Below are 8,571 nucleotides of genomic sequence, written 5' to 3' on the forward strand. Positions count from 1 at the left end.
CCCATCAGCTATCTTCTTTTCAAGTTTGGCTTCTCCATCAAGTGCTTCCACCAGGCCCTGCTGAACAAGAAGAGCTCTCATCTTCAATCACCATAGCCCGAAATCATTTTGCCCTGTGAATTTTTCAACCTCATACTTGGACGAGCCCATTTCTTGAATCGAACTCAAAATCGCTCCACGCTCACCGCACCAATTTGTTGTGCCAAGATCAGATTTTTACTTCACAAAAGAATGATTTTCTTGTATGAACAAGTATAAGCAAAATGCAGGAAAAAGAACCAAAACTGCACATAGCTCACAACAGCCACTTTTATTCAATCTCTGTAGAATTTCTCTGGTTACAAAAAACTCTCTTATGATCTAGACTATGAGGAGAAGAAATAGAAGCACTATTTCAAGCCTAACCAACCTAACCAACTTAAAACTACTTAACTGTTACATGCTATAACAGAATAGCAGAAAGCAGAAAAATACTAAGTTGATAAAGAGTAAGAGAACTAACTAATGGTTGTTAATGAACCAACATACAACATAAGAAATGTTAATAAACAGCTGATTGTTGATAATTTTAGTCAGATTCTCTTATTGAAAACTAATTAGATGAAGCTGGAAAAATCTAGGTCAGATTGTATTTATTGAGAGTTTAATATTAGAAACGATAAAACAAAGATTAGACTCTAAGTATGAGAAATCTTTTCCTCATTTTTTTCTTTCTAGTCAGAAATCTTTTTCTGAAGTTTTGGAAACTTCCCGATTATCAGATTCAATGATATGGAAAGAAAAAAAAAGAGTTATCTTCATGTTGTCATGCATGACTGTGATATTATACAAGTCTGCATTCTGCACTAACATGTACAGATCCAAAAAAATGTCTATGACAAAACAAAACATGGAATAAGAGTAGTGTAAGGAAAATATAAAACAAAGAAATTTAAGTGCAGTCCGAGGTATGAGGACACGTCCAAGTTACTCAAGAAAAACCAGAATAGTACAATTGCTCAGGCTTGTAATTGCCCCATTTCTCCTCTACCAGTTCCTCTGTGTTGTTAAAGAAACTTCCTAGTGACTGAAGAGGGGCTATGCGGAGTTCATGCTGTAAACATGGGTAGAGATCAGCCTCTCTAGCAACATAAGGGAGAGTATTCGGTGTTGTCACATCCTTTTTTTCTGTTCTTTTTCTTATAGAATAAACATCCTTGATGTTAGAGGACAGGAGAATAGCTGTCTAGATCAAAATCTGAAATAGATTCAATTTGTGTTAGTGCACAAGACATGAAAGAAGAAAACGATATAGTGATTGCATCAAACTATTTTTATTCACTTCTTTTCTTCTTAGGCAGAAATCTAATGTGTTAGTTTGACTTCCTGATTCTTAGATTGCCTGATATGAGGATTATTTTTTCTTACTTCTTTTTGTGCTGTCATGAAAGACTAATATGACTTGAGTAAAACATTATTATTATTATTATTATTACTATTATTATTATAAGTCTCAAATATGGATTCGGATACGCTAAAAGCATAGCAGTTATAAAAATCCCTTAGCTTTGTATTTGTTACAAAAAGACCAGAATTTGCATCATCCTCTGATAAACATTACAACTACCAAAAGAATAGTATCTTTGGCCAGCCAACACCAGCTTTCTAGAACAACCGAAAACCATATTTAAAATTTGCATCCCTGATTCTTTAGTTGAGTCACCAACGACTAAAAATGAAAGTCTTACCATTTCTCCTTTGCTTGTAGCTTGCATAATTTCTGATGATATATTGCAGTTGGTGGCTTAAAAACATAGGTCCAGATTTGCAAATTGATTTTGCTGCAACTTGATTGAGTTTTCCAGGGAGGGTTTGGCAGCATCCTTTCTTCGTCCAGCTGAGATTCTTCCTTTGCTTCTTTTTCCTTGATTTCTTCCTTCATTTTGTTCAATTGCCCAAAAACTTGCGCTTCTGAGCCAACAAATTTCCGCTATGCATCATAGTTAAGTTGGATAGTTCAAGATCCTATTTATATACCCAATGATATCAGTATTTCTTCACCTCGACATCAAAACCTGGCTTGTAGCTAATTATTTTAAATTCCTGTTTCATGCTACCAAGGTTAGCCTGCAGATGACATTCTTCAATGAATAATAGTCTTTCACTGAGAAATAATAGCCACATGTGATCTGATTCTCTGAAACTAGTTCTAGATCTCCATAAAAATTTAAAAGGATACCTTTCTTTTGTTTTTGAAGGACCCATAGCTAAAACTGTTTCATAACGTACCACAAATATAGCACAACACGCAATGTCAATCCAATTATTGTCATCCATAATGGGTGATGCATCAATGCTTATTAAACTGCCCAAATGTTGATTGTTGAACCACCTTGGTATTTCATTTCCAAGAGTAACACTTTATTCTTTCAAACTTCATTAGAGGGTAATCAAATTTTTTGTATTGGTAATGTTCCATGTACTGCAGACACAGCTGTATGTTAGTTCCTAATTCTGACACAAACAAAAGGAGAGAGAATAGATAGGAGGAGAGATGGGAGGAGGAAGGAAGGAGCATGTACACCTGAACAATTTGTATCATCCATGAAAAACCTATGTTCGAGCAGCATTCCCTCAACTAATTTTGGGCATTTGAAAACGTATAATCCTGCATCTCCTCCACTAGATAGATATTTTATCCATAGCAACATGTAAGTAGGTGTGATGGGAAGTCAATTCGTGAAGGGAGCTCAGGCAAATGTTTCAACTGCTTGCAGTGCTGTAAGTTTAAATGGAACAGTATGGAAAGCTCCTTGAGGTTGAGCAGTCCAGCAAAATTGTTTCCACTTAAATCTAGGCTTTCTAAGCAACACAAATTTCCGATAGCATCAGGGATTTGAAGTAAATTACAGAAACTTAGATCAAGTTTGTAGATACATGGGAAAATTGGCGAGGAAGGCAATAAATAGCTAATGAACTTTTATGTTCTCTGGAGTAAGAAGGTGTTGATTTGTTCTGCATCCCTTGGTTCATTTAATAACTGATTATCATACAGTTTTGAACAGTCATTGAGAATCAAATATTCAAGAGAATTGAGGCCTAATATGCTAATGTGGTAACTTGGTAAGACTTTTGCAGTCTTTCAACTTCACAAAAATAAGCTTAGAAAACCAATGAATGGATCAATCTGCCTAAGTTGTATACATCCTTGGAGATCTAGCCACTTAAGATTTAGGGCCTCCCTAATATCTGGCATCTCAGTTTGATATTTGGAATGAGAGAATCAAACGTCTCAAATTGTGTAGAGGCTGCAATGAACGACCAATAGTAGGAGACAAAATTAATAATGACATTTGAGCTTTTTTTGTTTATGTAATTAAATAAAGAAAAAGGAAACAGCACAAGAAAGCTTGGCTTTTTATTTGTTCATCTAAAGAAAAACTAAAATAGATAAAGAATAATAATTTGCATTACCTTTGTGTCTTCCCATAGTTGTTTGATGTTGCTATTAGGCAAGAGCAACCCAACAAGTTTGTCCGGATCAAAACTTGGCAGCAAACCCTCAAAAGGGTATATATCCCAAGTAAGATATCGTAATTCATTGGAAAGATTATCGAGTCTTCCTGAAAAATTCATTTTGTCAAGCACGAGCAACTTACGGTGACTCATTTTGCATAGAGCATCCGCCCTTATTATGTTTTGAGGAAAGCTGCTTTCATTTTTAAAAACTAAGGCTTCAAGATAATCTGCTGCCTACAACATTGCAAAGGGGAAATAAAATGTTAGATCCCTTGAAGTATTTACCATTTACCAATTCTAGAAAAATGGAAACCTAGGATTTTATAATCAAAACTATTTTACCTTATTGTCTGACATAACTTAGTGAAAATCTTTGTAATCACATAATCTACTCCACTTTCTTGGCTCCTTAGGTGATTTTTCTCAAACAATATACCTGCCTAAATCTCTCAATAAGTCATGCATATGAATCAAATCCATATTTAATGGTTATGAGTGATCTGTCAATTAGAACTTGAAAGCCATTTCAAGATGAAATCCACGAAAATGAATAACTTCCATCAAATATTGCACTGGCTGTAAGTAGAATAAGCAAGCAATATCCAAAAATATTTCCTTCTCAATATCCTCCAACTCATCAAAACTTATTTGCAGTACATCATCCATAATGTTTTTACTATAATTTCTCTTAACCTAACAGATGCACTTCTCCACTATGAAACATCTCGATCAAACAAAGATGAGTGCAATACTTCAATTGCTAAGGAATGACCATGGGCATGTGATAGTACGTCATAAGCCAACTTCTCATAACCACTCGTAACATAATTACTTTTGAAAGCATTTCTACAAAACAACTAAACCACATGTTCGCGGTCCAATGCTAGACTTGGTAAACATCATCCTTCATATAATTTCCTCTTCTCTCTGTGAAACATCTCGTCCAAACACGGATGAGCCCAATACTTCAATTGCTACGGAATGGCCTTGGGCATGTGATAATACATCACAAGTCAACCTTTTATAATCACTCATAGCATAATTACTTTTGAAAGCATTTTTGCAAAACAATTGAACAACATGTTCTTGATCTAAAGTCTGGACTTGGTAAACATCATCTACTCCATGTCTCCTCAATATAATTATCCCTAGAAATTATGATGATTATGCTCCCTCCACCTAGGCATTCACGTAACAAAGTACATCTACTACCTGTAAACATCTTTAGTTGTTCAACTTGATCAACATTATTAAGAACTATCCATGCCCTTGCATAGATTGCAAATCTCTAAACTTTTTTCATTCAAAGATTCACAAAGTAATTGTTTTTGTAAGCCCAATACACCAAAATCTTGATAAATTTTGCTTACATCATCAATAAAACAACAAAAATCATATTGATGAGAGATTTCTACATAAAAAGCATGACCAATTGTTGTTTTTCCTATTCCACCCATCCTACTAATTCCCACAAGTTGAATGTCATTAACAGACCCCAAACGTAAAAGCTTTGCTAATTCTTAACACGAGATTCCATCTCAACTAGATCATCATTTGGAAGACAGGAAAATTTGTGACCCAACATATTTGTTATTATCTTTTCAACAATATCTTCAAGCTCTGCATATTGTAGCCTGAATGAACATTTAATGAAAATCAAGAATGTCAAATAATCACCAAACCCTAGAGAACCAAAACAGAATGTACATGCATAGAAGCAAATAAGAAGCAAGAACAGAGTATTTCTTCCCTTTTAAATACTATTTGCATTAAACATGTATAAATTTCCAACCCAATTTCCATCCTAGCTCTTCAACAAATCTCTCAAGTTTAAAAAGGGGTAATAAATCGTAGAAAACTACGAGTAAGAAAGGATGAAATACATGCAAATAATGATATGACTAAGCGTATATATATGTAATTGTAATATAACAAATTAAGATACATAATCAAATGAGAGAGAGGTTACTTATTTCGAATAGTTGAGAAAGCATAGTTGATTGAGAAGACCACAATAGTGCATTTTCTACCAAGAGCTTGAAAAAGAAAACCGGTGAAGCTGGTGTGTATGTCTTCACCGCGGAAGCTCACGAACACGTCGTGTGTCATTATAGCATGAAATGGAGAAGAGCTGCAACGGATTGTGGTCTTGGAAACCATTGCAATCGCAAAAAGTGGAAGCAAAAAATGATGTGCTGATACAGCGAAGGTTAAATTAGATTTTTAGGTCTCTTATTTAATTTTATCCTCAATTTTTTTAGATTTAATTTTATTTTTAAATTTTTAAAATTAATTTAATTTTATCATCTAAATATTAAAAATAGACTATTTTAAAAATATATATAAATTTAGTAAGAATTTAAAATTATTTAATGAATATTTAAAATTGTCATAAAATATAAACTTTTTGTCATTTAATCTAAAGGACTAAATTAAATTCATTTAAAAAATTAAATTAAACTCTAAAAATAGACTAAATTCAACCTAAATAATAAATTAAAAGATTATCTACAAAAGCGTGGGCACGTTAGAATCACAAGGATACAAGGTTTGTCATATACTAGAATCCTTATTCATAGCTTTTATAGTTCTCTCTCTTAGAGTGTGTTTGGATGAAAGAATTTAAAATTCTGAAAAATTTTAAATTCTAATAATTTCAAATACTTTAATTGAAATTCTTTTATTTTCAAAATTTTGTGTTTGGATAAAAAAAAGTTAAAATTATGAGGGTGAAAAAAAATGAATGAAAAAAAAATATGATTGATGTGTTAGTTATGCGTGTTTCTCTACGCTCAGACCCCATCGATGTTCCACAATCTCATATTGTGTTTCACATTTAAAAATAAGAGAGAATTTCAATTTCTCACCATTTAAAAGGAAATTGAAATTCCAGATTTTTAGTTGTTTTAAATTCTGTTTTAAAATTCCAAAATTTTAAATTCTTCACAAAAAACATCCAAACAATGAATTTTAAATTACAGAAATTCAAATTCTCTGATTTGTATCCAAACAATGAATTTTCCTTCTTTATTATTTTTTTTCTTTTCATGTTTTCTACATTCTTTCTTTCTTCTTTCCTTTTTTATGTTTTTCTTTCTTTTAATATTATTTCTTTTTTATATTTTTTTGTATTTTTTATTTTTATGTTTTTACTTCTTTGTATTTATTATTTAAACTTATTTTTATTAATATTATATTGTTATTATAATATATAAATAATATTCATATCTTAAACAATAATATTATAAATATAAAAAAATTGTTTAAAATCATTAATTTTGGAAAGTTTCACTTCTCATTTAATATTTTATCCCCTAATTTAGAAATGAGACCCACAAAATTTACAATTTTAAATAAATTTAAGTCATTCACTAAAAAGTGTTAAAAAAAAGTGTTAGAAAAAATATCACTAAGAGTATCTATAATGCATAATTGCTTAAATGAACTATTTATCTAAAATTTATGAACCCTAACTTAAGTCACTTAAGCAAAATTTAAGAGTATTTAAAATTTACACAAATTTTACTTCAATATTTAAGTTATTAGAATGAGTGTTTAACTTAAGTCATTAAATTTTGTAATTGAATTTTTTCTTTAATTGGTATGAATGAATTAAGCAACACTTGTTTATATAACCTAAGTAACTCACTTAAGCAACACATTTTCAAATCATTTGTTCCAATAGTAAAAATTACTTAAGTAATATTAATTAATTTTAAACAACTCATGAAACACTTGCAAAAAAAGATTAAAAAAATCTTCTCATTCTATTTTGATTTTGCAGTAAATTGTTGTGTAATTTTTATCATATTTATAATAATATGAGATATATAATGATAATTATCAAAAGAAATAAATAAAATATTTATTCATTTAAGAACATGAAATTTTTATACCTTCATTTTATAAAATTGGTATTTTTATAAAATAGACAATAATTAGATATAAAAACTATAAATATCATATATATGTAGAGAGAGAGAGATATTATCATAATTTAATTATTTGAACTAACTTAATTTGATGTTATCAAATTGGTTCGATTTGGATTGGATATAAAAAATTTCAAAACTCAAATCAATCAAACAAATTAAATATGATCCGTTCAAAATTGGTTTCTCCCTAAATCCAAATCCAACAAATTATAATTATTTTTTTCTCAAAATAATGTTTTTTTTCTATTTGAACCAACCCAATCCATGACCTGATTAAATATATTTAATTTTAGATTCATATATTTTTGTAATATTAAGTGTCTTAATTTTATCATATTCATGGTATAGTTTTTTCTATCATATTTTGAGAAGTTAAAGACACTAAACTTTCTCCTAGTTAATAGTTATATTAGCAAAAAAGTGATTAAAACAAAGTTCTAAGTAATGAAAATGTAAGATAAATGGTAAAATATGTAAGCATATAAAGCATTTATCAATCAACATTTGAGATAGGATTTGGAAAGTCTACGTCTCCTACATCTCTAGACATTCGTCAAGAGATTAACAGCGTGTCTTCTTTTTTGAATGAGGATGTTGCGAATAGTTTCACTTGGAGTAATTGTTTGTCTAGTAATTATACTACTAGATCTAGATATAGGTGGCTCTTGGATAAGAATTTTGGCCAACATGTCTTGTGAAGTTAGCTTTGGGAGTTCTAGCTTCCAAAAAATATGTAATGCAATCGTCGAGAATTAAATAGTATAATATAGGAAGATCTTTTTGTCCATACTAAATAAAACAAAAAAACATTTTTTTTATGCAATTCAAAGTTTCCTTTCCTTCCTTATTAGGAATAATATTTTTTTTTATCCATTTTATTCCCTTTCACACAAAAAAAAGAATAGATGTCTTTTTTTTTGGGGGGGGGGGGGGGGGGGGGGTGGGACCCCCCGGGTTAAAATAAACCTCCTGGAGATGAAACCAAATTGTTTCAGGTGGTTTGGTGAAGGACAAAAATCCCAAAAAATATTTTCAAAATGGTTTTCCCGAGAGGCATCCCGAAGAATTCCGAATCCCGGGAAGTGTGGTATTCCGAATCCAAGAGAAAAGGATTTCAAATTTAGAAAAAAAATCCGAA

At 30.9% G+C, this 8,571-nt stretch overlaps 1 long non-coding RNA gene across 4 annotated transcripts; it reads right to left on the bottom strand.

Moving 5' to 3' along the window:
- Positions 1-774: 774 nt before the first annotated feature.
- LOC121174966 (uncharacterized) lies at positions 775-5,710 on the bottom strand. 4 transcript variants are annotated; one of them, XR_005891806.1, is made up of 5 exons: positions 5,468-5,710; positions 3,841-5,132; positions 3,454-3,732; positions 1,728-3,287; positions 775-1,237 (listed from the first exon to the last, which is right to left on the bottom strand). It is a non-coding gene; the product is annotated as an uncharacterized lncRNA (long non-coding RNA). The 4 variants fall into 4 exon arrangements; XR_005891805.1 differs by having other exon boundaries at positions 1,728-2,461; positions 2,564-3,287; positions 3,841-5,704; XR_005891807.1 differs by having other exon boundaries at positions 1,728-2,106; positions 2,219-3,287; positions 3,841-5,704.
- Between the last annotated feature and the right edge of the window lie 2,861 nt (positions 5,711-8,571).

Source organism: Glycine max, chromosome 6, assembly GCF_000004515.6.
Source record: "Glycine max cultivar Williams 82 chromosome 6, Glycine_max_v4.0, whole genome shotgun sequence".
NCBI classification, from domain to species: Eukaryota; Viridiplantae; Streptophyta; class Magnoliopsida; order Fabales; family Fabaceae; genus Glycine; species Glycine max.